At 38.3% G+C, this 16,786-nt stretch overlaps 1 long non-coding RNA gene across 2 annotated transcripts in view; it reads left to right on the top strand.

Moving 5' to 3' along the window:
* Positions 1-16,786, top strand: part of LOC122981500 — a 42,826-nt gene that overhangs the window by 14,151 nt on the left and 11,889 nt on the right. Inside the window, exon 3 of one of the 2 annotated variants that reach the window (XR_006403257.1) lies at positions 3,864-4,532. The exons of the other annotated variant lie outside the window; for it this stretch is intronic. This is a non-coding gene — a long non-coding RNA (uncharacterized LOC122981500). Of the gene's footprint in view, positions 1-3,863; positions 4,533-16,786 lie in introns of those variants that run through there. 2 annotated transcript variants of the gene reach the window in all.

Here is a 16,786-nt window from a genome sequence, read left to right as displayed (position 1 = left end):
GAGAACAAATGCAACAGCCTTTATCTCTGTAAAAATCCACAGCCTTTGCTTCAAACGGAGACAAAAACAAACTGTGCTTTCATGTTTTGCCTTATTTTTTAAAAGGGGGGTAACCCTGGATGAGACTGAAAATGTTGGCTTTCAAAAGGTTGACATTTAACTATTGTAGATATAATGATGGATACAAGAGATGGAGCACGTTAATGGGAAATGACGATGTCACGGTTCATCTTCTGAACTGAGGCACATTAATCCACAGTGTTATGGAAAATGCTGATAAAAAATAAATGTACTGAATATTTGTAACAAGTGGCATCAATTTCCCCTTTGACTGTCAGTGAATGAAGATTTCTCAGCAGATTGCATTATTTACTCTGCTCAGAAAATCACAGAACTGTAAAATCCTTGCTAGCATTTTTCTTGATTTCTGTGAGAAATCCCTTCAAAGGCTATGTAAATGTCATAGGTTTAAAATGCCCCATAGTGACAATTTAGCTTTCATCATAGCTTCATTAATTAAACCTGGCTTTACCATAGACTTTGACACAGTCATTTCCTGGCCAATTGTGTATGCATGAGCGATTCTGACTTGGTCTGCTTTCTGACGGCTGATGCCATATGTTGGTGGAAATAGCTTGAAGTAATCTGAATCTTTGAGAAGCTTATAAGGAGGCAGGGTCCCAGCAAGTTCACACATCTTCTATGACACCAGACAAGGTTTAAACATCGACCAGATATCTAGCTCCTGTTTTTGGTTGATCATGTGAAAATTTAGAAAATTAGCTTAATGTAAGGAGCGTTAGATTGAATGCAATAATATACACTGATGAAAGGACTGATGAAGGCTTCACTATAGAAGGAAACATATATTTATGCACTCATTAAATGGAACATAAGAGTGATCATGAGGACGGCATATTATGACTTGAATGCTTATACTGTCATATAGTACATGAACTTAAAGGTCCAGTGTGTAGAATTTGTAATTTATTCATAAGTATATTTTAATTAGTGTATAATCACCTGAAAATAAGAACAGTTATGTTTTTGTTTCCTTAGAATGAGCCCTTTATATTTACACAGTGAGCAGGTCCCCTTCCACAGAGCCCACCACATTTCTGAAGTAGCCCACAACGGACAAACCAAACACTGGCTCTAGAGAGGGCCTTTCACATTTTTTGCAAGTATCTTCTCCTACATGCTTGGAGGGGGAGGGATATTCAGTTGGTTGCAACTGAATCTGCAACCTCACTGCCAGATGCCACTAAATCCTACACACTGCACCTTTAAAACAGTAGTCTTCACCATCGCCTGGATTTTTTAGGTTAAAATTGAGTTTAAAAAATTTATCTAAAATTAAATTGTTTAATTTTTTTGAATTTTACAGTTGAAAAATAAATTTGTCAGTGTTCTCTGCCCTAACAGTATTATGGAGACACTGTTTCTACATATCTTCGGTATTTCTGTACTGCAATTTCTTTCTTATCAGCTGGCATATACAGATACAGTCTATCTGCAATATGCTAATGACAGCCGATATATAAGCCCAGCTAATTTATCGGTCTACCTCTAGTCTTCACCTTACATGAAGATGTGGCAAAGGACAAGACTTTTTTGTGATAATAGTCAACAGAGTGCCCTGCAGTTCTAGGGGTCAGCATGCCAGAGAGCGCATAATTTAACCACAGGCACAAATATTTTGATTTGGTGTTTTCCAAAGACACCCCCCTATACTATATACTAAATACTATATCTATATAGTAAATAAAGTTGGCTGGTATCTGCCTGAAAATGGGAACCTAACAGAGCAGAGATGTGAAAAGACTCTGCTTGGACATTTCTCCATCCCATGTACTTGTTGAATAAAACATCTGTCTCAAAGCACAAGGTAATGGCGACGCGAGGTTTGTTTGCAGAGATGAAACTCCCTCTCGTCCACTATACCCGAGAGAGTTTAGCCTTGATGCATTTTACACCAGCCCAAAAACCTGCGTTGACAAGTTATCTGTGACCTGTGGTGAGAGCGGGAATGGCTGCGGTGAAAATCAATCTTCGCCTCTCCTCTCGCCTTGAATACCAGCAGAGCAAACAAACAGGCCTAAACAATACGATATATACCACATATCAATTACACTAAATGCCTCAGTATCTATACTTCACTGTCCCAGGCACACACCGGTTACAAGGCACACACGCTGCCGTAAGACGATAATGGTGCTGCATTGTTCCTCACCATCTGGAGGACTGATAAGGCCTGCCTGTGCATAGTTGATAATGAGAACAGGCATGAGTGTTAAACATTTCCTTGGCCCATGAAAAAGGTTCCATTAAGTCCACTGACCCCAATTGAATATTAATGAGCTAATTAACGGATTTATTGTTATGTGCAATTCCTGGAGGGGCAATTTTTTTCAAGTGCTATTATTTTTTTCTAATTATTTTCTGTACTTTTTATAATTGAATCTTTGTAGCTGCCAGCATCCTGTTTGTGCCTTGGCAACAAGAAAAAAGCAGTTGGCATCTGTTTTTCCTTCTTTTAGCTTGCTGTAACTACAACAAAAACAAAACAATGTTCTTTTAGATACCAGTGTATTTGTCATCAAGACTATACCCCATGCCTCCATCAATGCAACACAAGTCCCAAAATATTGCTGTTAAAATGCACCTTGCTTATCTGTTTAAGAAATATATAGGGAAAGTGATGTTCAGGTGTTAGATTACAAAAGTGCAATTACTTGGGTTACTGCAGGCTGCATTGCATGGAGGACTTGACAAAGGTTTAAATGGGCAGTGACAGCTGGGGTTGATAGATAGCATAATCAGCTGATGTAGAGGATGCACTGAAGCAGTCCTCAGTGGACAGCTGGAGAGTACAGCTAAGCTACTGAGAGAGATGGTAACCTTGGGAGGAATGACTACTGATACTTTGTTTAATGGATATATAAGATATGTACTGCAGCTTCAGAATCCATCTAAAGTAGATTGCGTTCTAATGTGTGATTGTAATTAAAATTGTGTGAAAGCGCTTAAATCATTTTTTTCCAAGGTCAGTTTTATTTTGTATGATTTCCACCAGTTATGCACCACTAAAAACATACCCAGAACACAAATTCACAAAAAGATAATTTGTGGTTTTACTGGGGCTTATGTGCTGGACTATTTCTCAGCCGGACTCAGTCACTTCTGGAAGTCTTGTCGTCACCATAAGGTTGCCAGGCAACCAACAAAGACTCTAAGAAGTAGCTGTGCCTGGCCCAAGCGGCAGCTACCATGGCTTGAGGCTGAAACCAATGTGGGAGTACCTTAAAGTGCAATGCCACCAGTGGCCGCCAGGTGCTGGCTCCAAAAAATCCCTGGCTCCCATTGACTCCCATTCAAGAAGCGTCAACTTCTCTTTAGAAATACAGACGCTTTTATCCAAAGCGACGTACATCTGAGAGCTGATACAACACAAGCAAGGATCTAGTCAGGAGAGAATGTCACACCTACGTCCATATTTATGTGTAGTCTATGACGTGGCCAAGAAGTAGTCCTACATATACAGTAATTTTGTGATTGTTACACTTAAGTATTTGTGCGAATTAAACAGACATACTCATTAGTGAGCTTTAGGTGATAGTATGCAGATTTTTTTACCTTTAAAAATAGCCAGCCTAGGTGTTTCCTGTGCTTCAAAAACTTTCTCCTAGGTGAAGTATCACATTTAACCAAAAAACATGAGAGTGGTATTGTATGTCTCATCTAACTCTCTACAAGAAAGCCAATTAGCATATTTCTCAAAATGTTGAACTATTCCTTTAAATGCTTTGCACATCAAATAAAGTCTAAGTGCCTCCCTTTGGATGTGTGCTGGAAATGATCAGGTTGGGAGAGTCCCCAGGGCAAACCCAGGAAGGACTACACTTCCCACCTGTCCTGGGAGTGTCTGAGGATTTCCCCCAAGAGGAACTGGAGGAAGTCTTGGAGAAAAGGACATGAGATGCTCTGGTTGCCACATACTGTTAGCAGCTAGGAGATGGATGGGTCATGCCTCTCTTGTTAAGCTTTATATTGTAGATGACTGGCACTGACCAATTTTAAATGTTAGATTTTCACCTGCATTTCTACACCTGTGTACAGGGTTATGATCAGTTTGGTAGGGCAACTGTACAAATTTCAATCAGCCCACTGAGGCCACGAAATTAGAGCTATGTTAGAGCTGAAAACAGCACCTCTGTTTGAAAGCGATAAATAAGAAGCAGCAGGGGCCATTCTGATAACCTTTTCGATAACACTAATGTAATTATTATTACATTTTGCTGTCTGCATGTTTGCCTAATTCTGTTTATGCCTGAAATTCAATTCCAGCTTAATAAAACCATCAATTTCTTTTGGTTACTTCACCAATATAACTTAGAGTAATGAACTCATTTTGCTGTTGTATGGAAATTTTGTCTCATTACAATAATTTTGCCTGATTCACTCGGCAGCCGATATTAAGAGTAAGGCCCTACAGTCATAGACTGGGTTATTATGCTATACATCACAAAGTGCATTAGGCTCATAAAACCTGTCAACAATAAGGTTGGAAAGTTTGTGCGCATGGCCCGGCAGGTTAATATATTTCCTCCAAAGACTGACTAGAAGTGTCCAAGCTATATTGCTGCTATACAGAAACCAATTTTCTCCTAGTTGGGAATTCCAGATTCAATACCCATCCCCCCTTCACACACATTACTTATCCTTAATCGACACAGATGCGTTTCCCATCAAATCGGCTATTTTAGTCTATCATAATTTCTGTACAGACTGGAGAGTTGATCTATTTGTAAAGTTGAAATCTGTCCTTTCAGATTCACTGGGAGATTAGGCAAGTCATATAAGAGAATACAGTCCCTCTGTAACTGGAGATTTTTTCATAAACATACAGAAAGTGAATGAAATTAAATCAATTCCAGACAAAGCAGTGTTTTGTCTTCATAACACTTAGACTATGGTTCACTCAACCTCATAGACCCTAAAAAAAGCAGTTGGATGCTATATTGTCAATTAAGTTTGCTCTTTTGAATCCTTTTCCACATGATACATAATGCATGTTTTGGAACACTTCTAACACATATAGGATTGAATATTTCCAACTGCAAAGCCATTTACCAACATTGTATAGATAATATATAATTTAAATAACTGCAAGAACATATGCCGGCACAACCTTCAAACAAATTCATTATCATTTTAACAATATGATTGTATTGGCAAAAACAACTTCTTATTACAGATTTTGGATATGTGGGGAATATGCATTACATTTGCGTATAACTGACATCCCTTGATGGAAACCATAGTGTGTTGAACACATAGTTCCCGGTAAATTACTGGGATAACATTTCAAGCACTGCCAGTGATTTTCACTATTCACACATGCAGCTACATGCGGGAACTTTTCCATCTTGCGCCTTTTCACACATGCCATGGCAATGCTGGAATAGATGGGGCAAGAGACAGTCAAGCAGTTGGCGGTAATGCAACACTTATAAATGCCAACTGCCACAAAACTCACCAGATGAAGAGGATGGGGCAAGGCTGGATGTACATGTACACGGTGGAAGACATCTCTTTTTGTTTTCTGTTTCCAGCCATTCTTGTAAAAAGGAACTTGTAGGCAAACAAAATAACTTGTATTGCTTGTTAGGTATCAAATCACCTGTGAAAGCATCGTCAGATGGACGTAACCCCTTATGTGCTTGTCCCTCCAATGTTAATTCTTTCATTCACAACACTGCCATACCGACATTTTCCCTGAAATGTTACTGGGTCTTGAGGTGGGAATTTGCAGTACAGATTTCCCTGAATATTGATCCCTGCTGCCATTCACATGACCCTATGCAGGAAATGTTCCTGAACATTTCAGGGATAGACTGCATGTGTGAAAGGGGCTCATGTTTGCCACAGGACCTACATGGCTGGCAAGTGAGTTGCACTGTGGCTTAGGAAGTAGAGCGGGTCGTCCACTAATCAGAAGATCGGTGGGTCGATCCCCAGCTCCCCTCAGTATGTCGAAGTGTCCTTGGGCAAGATACCGAACCCCAAATTGCTGCAGAAGGCTGTGCCATTGGTGTGTGAATAATAATTAGAACTTCTGATGAGTAGTTTGACACCTTGCATGGCAGCCTCTGCAATCAGCCTATGAATGTGTGTGTGAATGGATGAATGTGGCATGTAGTGTAAAGCGCTTTGAGTGGTTGGAAGACTAGAAAGGCGCTACATAAATGCAGTCCATTTACCATTTACTACTCACACTTATGAAGAACCAAAGTGGGGACAAATATCAAACAACAGTGCATCATAAACCACATGTCAGTGTGAATGTGTGGCACAGAGAGAGCCTTCTTTGCACTTCTCATTGCTTCAAGGCGTCAAATGCAGTTCTGAAATAGCTTGATGCTTCTTGAAGAGGGTAATCTTTTGTAACAATCAATTACAATACATCCACCCCCCGTCTAAGCACTAATAGCTCCTGTCTGTGCACATGGTGAGGCATGTCTAGTAAATATACACTGTTTTCCTTTTAAATGTCTTATAATATGCATGGGGAACACAGAAACACACTATGATAGAAGGGCTGAGCATCAAAGCTGGAGAAGCAATTCAGCCGAGTTTCTCAGTCAAAGAAATGAGAATGGAGCAGTTTGTGGCTTTCCTCCCATTAGCCAGATTGAATTACTGTGTTTTACTTTTAAGGGCCATCTGTTCTGGTTTAAGTCATATTTCTAAATCTGTCATGTTGTGAGTGTGTATGTGTGGAGAACGCGTCTTTGATGGGTGGGAACAGTTTTTGCTCAAAATAAAAATGATGTGTAAAGACTATTGTGACATCAGTGACTTGCATGGAAATGCTGTCAGAGTTTGCAGACAGAGGTCCATCTAACACTGCCTGGCATCAGTTGCAAGGAAATATGAATACATTGATAACTGCAGGTAGTCAACAAATTATCCTCCTAAAGAAAGTTAATTGCAGGACACCATGCATCCTCTACATCACGTTTATGGACTTTGCAATGCAACATCTGACTTCTGATCTAAATAGCTGACAGATATTATTACATCTTGCTGGATTTATCACAGTTGAAGCAATTTAAATAAAATGGTTCCTGACATGATATGCATTCTGGCATAAGCTTGCCCTTTTTTTTCCAAATTCTGAAGGATACATAGATATGTAGATAGAGAGAGAGAGACTGCAGTGTGGTGAGACAGATAAAGAGATGGAGTAATGAGTGATGTGGTTCCCTCTAAGGGTGTAGTATAAGAAGCCTCATTGAATTGCAGTATGAAAAGATTATTCAAATGCTAGACAGTATGACAGAATCACTGTGAAGTGACATTGCTTCATCGTTAATTACTTAGTTTCTTAATTTGCAAGGATTGAATCTTAAGTCTTTCAGCTTTTTCATTAGACAACTGTTGGCTTTGTGTTGTAGCACACTTGCATAAATTGGTAAGTCTTGTGCTTAACATCGTGTATTAGCAGAAACAAACATAAAAACCCCACAGAGCTCTGGTTAAACTAGTATTTTACTTTGTCCCTCAAATGTTTCCAGATACAAAAAGTGCTCTTTACATCAGATACACTTCACTATACATCAGGGATACATGTTAATTTAGGATACCAAGAGGGCTTTTAATTTAATCAGTGCTTTCAGGCATACATTTCTGTTGTGTCATATTCTTTCCTCTTTCTGATTTGAAAAGCTGACACCATGCTATACAATTTAGGCCTGGAAGAGCCTCTGAAATGTCAGTGATCCACTGTGCCGTTGCAAAGTTGGAGTAGCATGGCTTTAAGGGACAAACCATTTCCCTGTCAGCAGAAAGACTCTCCAGAACAACCTCTCCGCAGCCCAGCAGGCCTTGCACTGTCACTGAGTCCCACGATTGAATTGAATGGTCCACAGATTACTCAATTATTTCTATATACCAGCCTTCCATGGCAGACTAAAGGCCTATTATTGGAGGGACTGAGACCATAGGAACTTATTACATGTGTGACCTTTTAAAGCCTTTCACCGTGATGGATCTCAGGTGAGAATTTACTGGAATCAATTTTTATCTGAAAGCTCGATGCTTGCTCACCGGCCCAGCCCTGTGTGAAACCTTCACTTTGTAAAAAAACAAAAAGAAGGAAAGAGAGAGACATCCCCTTGACTACTGGAAATGGGCAACATTTTAAAGTAGCCCAAATGCCTTTGTGTCCTTTCCTCACAAATTAAAAGAGACTTTGAAATACAGGGCTGGAGGAAGTGCCGGATTATTGTGCTTAATCAAGGTAGAAATACAAAGACAGAGCCAGTTCCCCAAAGGTTCACATCAAAAGGTGCATCCCACTTTGTGAGCTATTTAATCAGTTAAAACACAGATGGCAGGCTGCCGCAATTAATTAATCATATATGAGGCATCCTGTACCTGCTAGCAGAAAGTATGTCAGTGCTACAGAGATCTCATTTGGATTTCATTGTAACTATGTGCCACCAGAATAATTGCCGAATATGAATAGGACTGGCTGTGGATGTTATGTTGGACATAATGTACTGAATTTAAACTGCTGTTGTCCCTGCGTACAGTATATTTTACTACTGCTTCATCCTAGCAGAGTAAATTTCAGTTATCATTATTGCCAGATGTGTTAATCCAACTTTCTGTTGCCTGTGATGCTGCTTTGAAGTATTTTATGATAAAGCCTCATTTTGTGACCCTCGGTCAAACTACTTTTTCATACTGGTCAACAAAAACAGAAAGATCAATAACTGTGCAAGTGAAAGTCAGAAGTATCAGTGAGGTTTTTTTGACATCACAAGCAGTAGTGACAGCTGATCTTTACCTGGTTCCAGACCTCTGTTCAGCGATTTATATATGAATGTAAAGTCTGGTGTTGAGCCTGTCGATGCTTATTTCCCCTTGTTAGAGAAATATTTGATCCAATCAGAGCTTAGTGAGTGGGACTACATCATAGCTAGCTCGCTACCTAGCTACATTCATGAAACATAGCATCAGAAAGTGCATATCACTAAAGATAATGACTCATAAAGAAGCAGGTATAGATTAATAATGGGCTCAAATGTAGCTGTGAAACATGCAGCATTTACAACAGGACATTACAATCAACTGTATGAAATCCCAAAGCCAAACTAATAAAATAGTCACAATAAAAATCTTAATCTGACTGGAAAGTAAATGGCCTGGTGTGTATCCCTACTAAATTATACATTTTAATGGAATCTGTCAGACTATAACCGTTTATAAAGTCACTACGCATTAGATTTAAAATGTGTTTATGAGAGATCTTGCAAACACCAAAAAAGCTTAAATGCTTTAAGGTTACGGTATAGTTAGGCTACTAGATATATTATCCAAGGGGCAATATGAATATTTATATAATATCATGCATACTGTAGCTTGATACTGGTTCACAAAGTTAAAACAATAACCCTGTTGTACAGTAACAGGTAATGCACAATTAATGTTATTTTGAGTATAGAGAATTTATTTTGTGTCTATACAGACCTCCTCGCTAGATGGATAATGCAGCCAGTGTAATAGGAGGAAATAAAAATATTTCTTTAGAGTAGAGTTGTGTTGAGATAACAAACGTTAAGACATGAACCAGTAGCTATGTATAACTCCAGCAAGAGTAAAACATATCTAAGTTGTAGTAAGAGGAATAAAACATATATGGTTTTGTTTGTGGTTGCTGAGAGGATGTTAGTAGTTTGTGGTAACACATCTTCGGGCCATGACAGACTGGATAGTTAAAAATGTTGCCAATATGTTGTTTTGTTGAGAACACTGTTTGATGTATTTGATCTGAGCTTTTAACAGTGATTCTGATTTAGATTATAAGGGTGGTGTCCGAGAAAGTATTTTAAAGTATTCTTTTAAACTGACTCCCTTTTTTCATGGGTAATATCGTACAGATTGAGCAAAATTGCAAGCTCTTGCAAATGATTCAATTTCCAGAGTGCTCTGTTTTCTGTCATAGCTTATAATTGAATGCATTCACCTAGCATAAATAAGATGAAGTGAAAACCAAAAAGAGTCTGGGTAGTGACAACAAATATTAAGAATGACTGGGACATGGGTCGGTCAGACGTCTGCCCTGTTAGCTTTATATAATAGCACATAGTCTCCAAAAACACATTGTCCCATTGTCTTGCATTGTACAAAATGAACAAACGATGCACAAAATGATGAAACTGTCAAAAGAGTCACTGGGTCTATGGTTCTTCAAATATGGGAAAATGGATTGTATGTTAGTAAAGAGGAGTTGTGGTTAAATTAATCTTATATTCCAGTTGTACAATGAATGATAAGTTACTTTGTTCACATGCTAACAGAATACCACAAGATATATCCATACCTTACATACAGTATAAACTAGTCCCCACTTCCCTTTTCCTCTGTTATTCTCTGTCACTCAGACACACAGATATACACCACAGCTTGTAGACATTTTGATCTCTCAGCTTTTTTTAGACATTTTATACATGAAATGTTTCCACTCAGTCCCATAGTGTGTATCCTTAGGAGCGTGAGGCGACTGCATCAAAACAGAGATAATCAAAAATAATATACAATATACATCCTCTCTGGATCATCCATACTCAACAAGGTGATGTGCTCTCTCTCTCTCTATTCTTTACGAAAGGAAAATTGCACATGTAATAAAATCCAATTTTATATTTCATTCTGAGAACTACAATAAACACAAAACAAGCAGTAAATAAGCTTTTCAAAAAGCTGATTACCAAAGCAATTTATTGCCAAGTCCAGGACTGTGTTAAAGCAGAGCAGCGCTGAAAGTGGAGGGGCCCACATTCCAAATCTTCTCTCCCTCAAGCTCTTTGCTTGCCATGTTATTAGCTGGGCTGCTTGGTGAGGAGCCAATCTGATCAACTTATTTTACTATATAATGCTCCAGCTCCCGCTGAAAGCAGTTAAAAAAGGATTGTGATTGAGGTCATCCTTGCACCCATCAGGGTGGCAAACGCTGCTACGTACATTACTACAGCCGTTTTCTGTCAGTGTCTGGGTTGGTTTTTCAGAAAACACAGCGACAAAGCTTAATATGCAGTCATATAAATTACATTTTTATGTCTAAATAGACCTGATGTATCTGAATTATATTGGGTCTCCAGTGTCTATACATGATCAAACACACCTGTCTATAGGCCCATGTGGTTCTTGATTTAACTGGTTCCCTTTCAGGCTTTGGATGTTACTTACTGTAAGTATCATATATAAATGAGGACCTGAATAATGTCTTCATCTGGAGCAAAATTAGTAATGATATAATGTCATTATACATATCACCAGGTATCTTTTAAGCAAAAAAAAAAGGAAAACTTGTTCAGATTCCAATTTTACTCTCCCTTTTTATGGTAAAGTTTTTGTTCACAAACACTGATAAAACACAGGAATACTGTGAAAAATGTTTTAGGGTTTTTGTCTGCAGCATTGTATTGTTCATATCTTAAATTAGCTCCAACTTTAGGTGGGTATTGAGGAATGAGCAAAAAGTAAAAAGTCTGCATAATATTTTTGAATATAAATTGAGGCAGTGATGGCACAGGAGAAAATGCTATGTGGGGATTATTCACAGTTATATAATGTTAGGAAGAAAACCAGGCGCTTCTCATTTTGGTCACTTATCCCTCATTGTAAAGGTCTGTATATTTCATTGCTGGTGCAGCAGCTTAGGGGATACATTTCAAAGCAGCAAATAAAAATTGGCTAAACTTCCAAAATTAGCACTTCAAAGTCAAACATGATTTGCAGCAAGGGAAGGGGTGGAAGCAGTGTGACTGTGAAAGTGAGTTTGTAAAAGCTAACTGTGTGTGTGTGTGTGCGTGTGTGTGTGTGTGTGGTGAAGCTGATGTACAGAGTTCAGCATTAGGCCTTAGAACCAATTTCTAGGCAAATTGGTTTCATTTAAGAATGAGATCACAGAGTAAGCAAACCTCTTTCAGGGCAAGTTCATGCATCTGTAGCCATTTATTTCAGTTTTATATGCATTGCCTGGCACTGGCTGTTGGTAGGTAGAATATGCATAATCTTAGCCATGGGCACCATACTATAGTTAACGTGTTCACATTTACCTGTTATTACCATGAAGTTAAATAGTTTCTTCCATTTTATTGCATTCTGTCTAAAAGAGCTTCAACAGTCATTTAGCATTTTGTTTTCTATATTCCTTCCAGCACTGTTGTGGAATCAGTACTAATCAAAGCCACATGCAACTAATTGCCCTCTCCAGTCCCTTGCACAGAGCACAAGCAGGCCCATTAGGCATCAATGGAACATATGTTGGAGTTTTTGAGTGGGTGTGAAAATCAGTTTATTTTCAAGGGGAATAATAGTCACTTGACCACAGTTACCAAATCTGTTCATATTCATTTGTTTAAGGTGTTCATTGTATTTTAAATCAAATGCTATAGCTTTGTCTGTGAGGCTGTAAGGTCACAGCTGTCTGTCTGAAGGACACCATCGCGGTTCGTGAGTAGACAATAAAGATTATCATTTCAAACAATTATGTCATGAACATTAAGCAAAGACATACAAAAATACATGAGGTCACCTCATTGTCATCAACATCTCTTGTTTTTACGGTAACAGGCCAAATCTCACTTCAACCACTATTTTTCTGAATAATTCCGAAGAATTAAATGGGTCCCAGTTGTGTTTTATTCCGTATCAAAGGATGAATAACCTTCCAGTCAGGACAAACATATTCGAAAAGTGATTCATTCCAACTTCCATTCACACAATAAACATATAAGAAGGACTTTGTACTCAAACACGCACATAAGACTTTAGACAGTTTTTAAACAGCCATATTGTAACTGTGTTTTGTTTTTTGACTTGATGTGTATGTTTTTACTTTGTTCACTGTGTAAGCCACATCAGAGACAAATTTCCATTGCCATGTGATGAACAATTCATTTTTTCTGTTTGTGATTTGGTTAAAGGAAACAGGCCTGGGTCACCCATCACTGCAAATTTGGTGCTGTGATGAAAGTTCACACTTAAGAGAAATTGTTGTGAGAGAAATGCAGCAAAATCTTTGGTCATCAGTCCAGGTGGTCCTAGATTGCTCTTTGAGCTTTGGTGATCAGGACCAAATTCTGACTGTGTGACTGCTACTACGACGTACATCTATAATACACCAATACACTGGCTGGTGAGATATGTCATAAGTGTCATTTTTGAATAAAGTTTAACACATCTTTAGTACACACAAACCAAAATGATGGAGACGAAACGAAAAAAGATAACGTAAGAGCGGCGCAGATGGATGCTGATGATGTGCCCCTGCTTTCATATACTTTTCTGTATTTACATTGTAGTGCTAGAATTCACCGCACATTCATCACACAATCTGACATGCCTAAAATTGATACCGTACAGTCTGGGACAGTCAAATCTGAGTTAAATCAACAATACTAAAAATATGCTATAGCCCATACTGTAAGGAAGAGGTTGGGTCGGCAGAGTAATAGCAAGATGTGTCAGGTTATAATGGCCGCACCGTACACCTGCATGGATATGATTGGACGTCGCAAGTCAGCTGTTAGCCACACGGATGAGAAAAAGCCAGTTATTTTGAAGCATGAATGAAATAACTGATCATAGTCAGCGAAAGTGACTTCAGTGCCTGATCTAACGCTGTACTCCATTTTATTTGACATAACTTTCCAGCTTTAACCAAATATTGTAGAAAAAAATGTGTTCTTGGTATTGGCACATTACAGGTTTTGCAGATTTGTCCATTATCATTATTCTGTTTGCTGAGAGAGTTAAGTCATGGCAATAAAAACAACCATCTTTAAATAAAGGACCCTTTGGGATAACATGTTTATTGAGAAGACCACATTATAATGCTTAGGTTGTTCTCATTATATTATCATGCTATTATATCATGCTTTAAACCTAGACAGAATTAGATCCTTTGACTTGTACAGAAAAGGCATTTCCAAACAACAAACTCTCTGTCCTATCAAGAAAGTAACGTGTTGTGGGAGGAAAATTATTGTCCAGAGCTGTTATGCAGATAATGATTAAAATTTCCCACATGGCAATAATGAGATTGATTCCTCGCCAAGAGTTGGACACCACACCAATTTAAAAAATACACTGGCAAGAGGTTACTTTCCGTATTACCTGCAGTAATCAAAATGCATAGCCTACCATCAGTTTCTTCTCCCAAAAAACTCTCATCCATAAAATTAAAGCCAGTATAATTAGAGCTGTTGCAGTGTTGATGAACCCAAAATGAAACACAGAATCACAAGTTTCACTTAGAATTTTGGCATCCTCTCCACTTATCGGCCTTCCTTGCGGTTTTTATCCTCCATGCACCCTTTATGACCATGCTCTGCTGACAGCTGTCCCTATGTCAATACGAATGTCTGTCAAGAGAGATTATACATCACATGAATCGAGGCAGATAATGAGCAAGAGGGAAGGGCACTTTTTAACACCCCCTCGTGTGCAACATATGACACGAGCCAAGCTAATTAAGCAGATGCCATAATGCAGTAATCAGGAACACAGAGGAGGTTGGAGAATTCACAAACTTGAGTCATAACAGCGCAACATTTGGTGCTTAAGAACTTCTCCACCAACACAAGCAGATGGGAATGCCAAGCTGCAGTGCATGTGTATTTATGTGTGTGAGCATGCATGTGTGTGTGTCATGTTTTGTAATTCTGGATGAATGTGTATGTGTCTCAATAGTATCTGTGTGTGCATATCTGCTGCTTCTCTCTATCTTATTCTGTATGTTTTACTATATGATTACTATTGAAATGTGTTGGTGGGCATATACAGTCATGGTGTATTCTGCGTGTATTGGTGCATGTGTGTGCATGACAGAACACATACATCTGAATCTGTGTGTGTGTGTGTGTGTGTGTGAATTTACAGCTGGGGACAGCGTTACCTGGTGAGGTGTTTTCCTCATTATTTTCCCGGAAAATGAGCAATCAGCCATATTGCATGGAGCCTGATTGTTTCCCTCTGTAAATCAATCCAGGAATTGCAATTAAAATGTTCTCTTATGTGGTATAATTGATGTCTACCTAATCCTTTATTTGCACACCTGCCGGTGAGTCTGAATTTTTAATGAATTTCTAATTAATGCTCTTTGCACACTTGATTTATGTGTTAGCAAATTATATTGCTGTTTGTGTCCTGCTGGTGGAAAAGTGCCCACAGAATGTCAAACCTGAGTTGAAATCTGAAGTTTGCCTGCTTTCACTAAAAAGGAAGAAAGACACTGAGTTGAATAAGAATAAAATAATGATTAAAAAATACAGCAGTGTAGGTTGGACATATTGAATGTTTATGATTATTCTGTAATTGTTGTAGGCCCTAGACAGCACATTGATTGATACATCGGCTCAGCCACATTAAGCATGCGGTGTATTCCCAGTCATGTCTGTATGCACCTGTGTAAACTCTGACACACTCCCCTACCTTGCTTTTTTATTATGGTTGTCCTGCTATATTTGGGGCATCAAGCATAAACTAACCGCAAAGTATGCCAGTTTTATTGAGCATTTACACAGGTGGGCATGACGTGCAACTTGTGTGGTTTTTTTTTTTTTTTTTTTTGTCCAGGTTTGATCTAAAGCACAAGCAATGACCTGATGTGAGAAGTCTGCATTATTCTCACTGTGTCATATAATGTTTCAGGCACTTTAGAACATCCCAGTAAATCAAAGCTGGTGACATAAGATGACCAATAGCATGTCTTTTTCATATCCAGGGTCTAATATGTCACACATGAGGTCCTGCAGCTTGTGATGTCATCATACCAGAGTGAAATTAAAAGCCAGAGACCTCTATCAGCCTCTTTTTCAACTTGGAACTTGAATGGACTGAGGATTGTATTTGCTTTAGCATTTTGCTTATTTTCTCTCTAAGAGTAATATTTGTATTTCTTCACCGTTAATTAACTATGTGAAAACATTTCATTTTATGAAATGGTAACATGGCAACAGTGTTGAGGTTTTAATTTGGCAGAAATAATTTAAATAGACCCAAAGTGGCTCTAAAATGTTAAACATAATTAACTAATTGTAAAAATGGCTTAGCTCATTGTAGTCCAAATAAACTATAAATTACCAGCTGAAAATTTAAAATGAAAACTTTTATCATCCCTACGTGTATTATTTCAATACACAAACGCCAATCATAATAATCAGATATTTTGATAATGCACAAAGAAATGATGTGTACCCATTGTGCTGCCTAATATATTTATAATTATCAACTTTATCATGTTATTTGCAGCACTTAATCTTCAAGAGATTCTTATAAAATATCATTTTTAATTTGAGACACACTTGTCAATGTCAACATAAAATGATAACTTGATTAAGTCGTGCAATTCCATGTTATATGCAAAGTGACTTTACATAAATTATCACTTGAGGGATCTGCTGAATATCTGACAGCTCTACCAGAGTTGGTGTATTGTTGGCTTTTGGTGTGTGTATCAGATATAACCTCATCAGATAAACAGACAGTGTCACACAGCTCCATTAACAAAGTCTTCTGGGAAAAGTACTTTTTAATACAGCTCTGCACCTCTGTTGCTGATGAGTTTGAATGCGCTCAAACTCAATGAGCATTCATTTTCTCTCTAATTTAGTTGCTGTTGCATTTCATTTCCAGGTCAATTCACCCTCATAATCAGATGGCAATTAGTGAAGCATGAATCACAGAGAGCAGCTCAGCTTAACTCACT

The sequence above is a fragment of the Thunnus albacares genome, chromosome 1 (genome assembly GCF_914725855.1).
Source record: "Thunnus albacares chromosome 1, fThuAlb1.1, whole genome shotgun sequence".
Classification (NCBI taxonomy): Eukaryota; Metazoa; Chordata; class Actinopteri; order Scombriformes; family Scombridae; genus Thunnus; species Thunnus albacares.
This window is presented reverse-complemented; position numbering and strand designations above follow the sequence as displayed.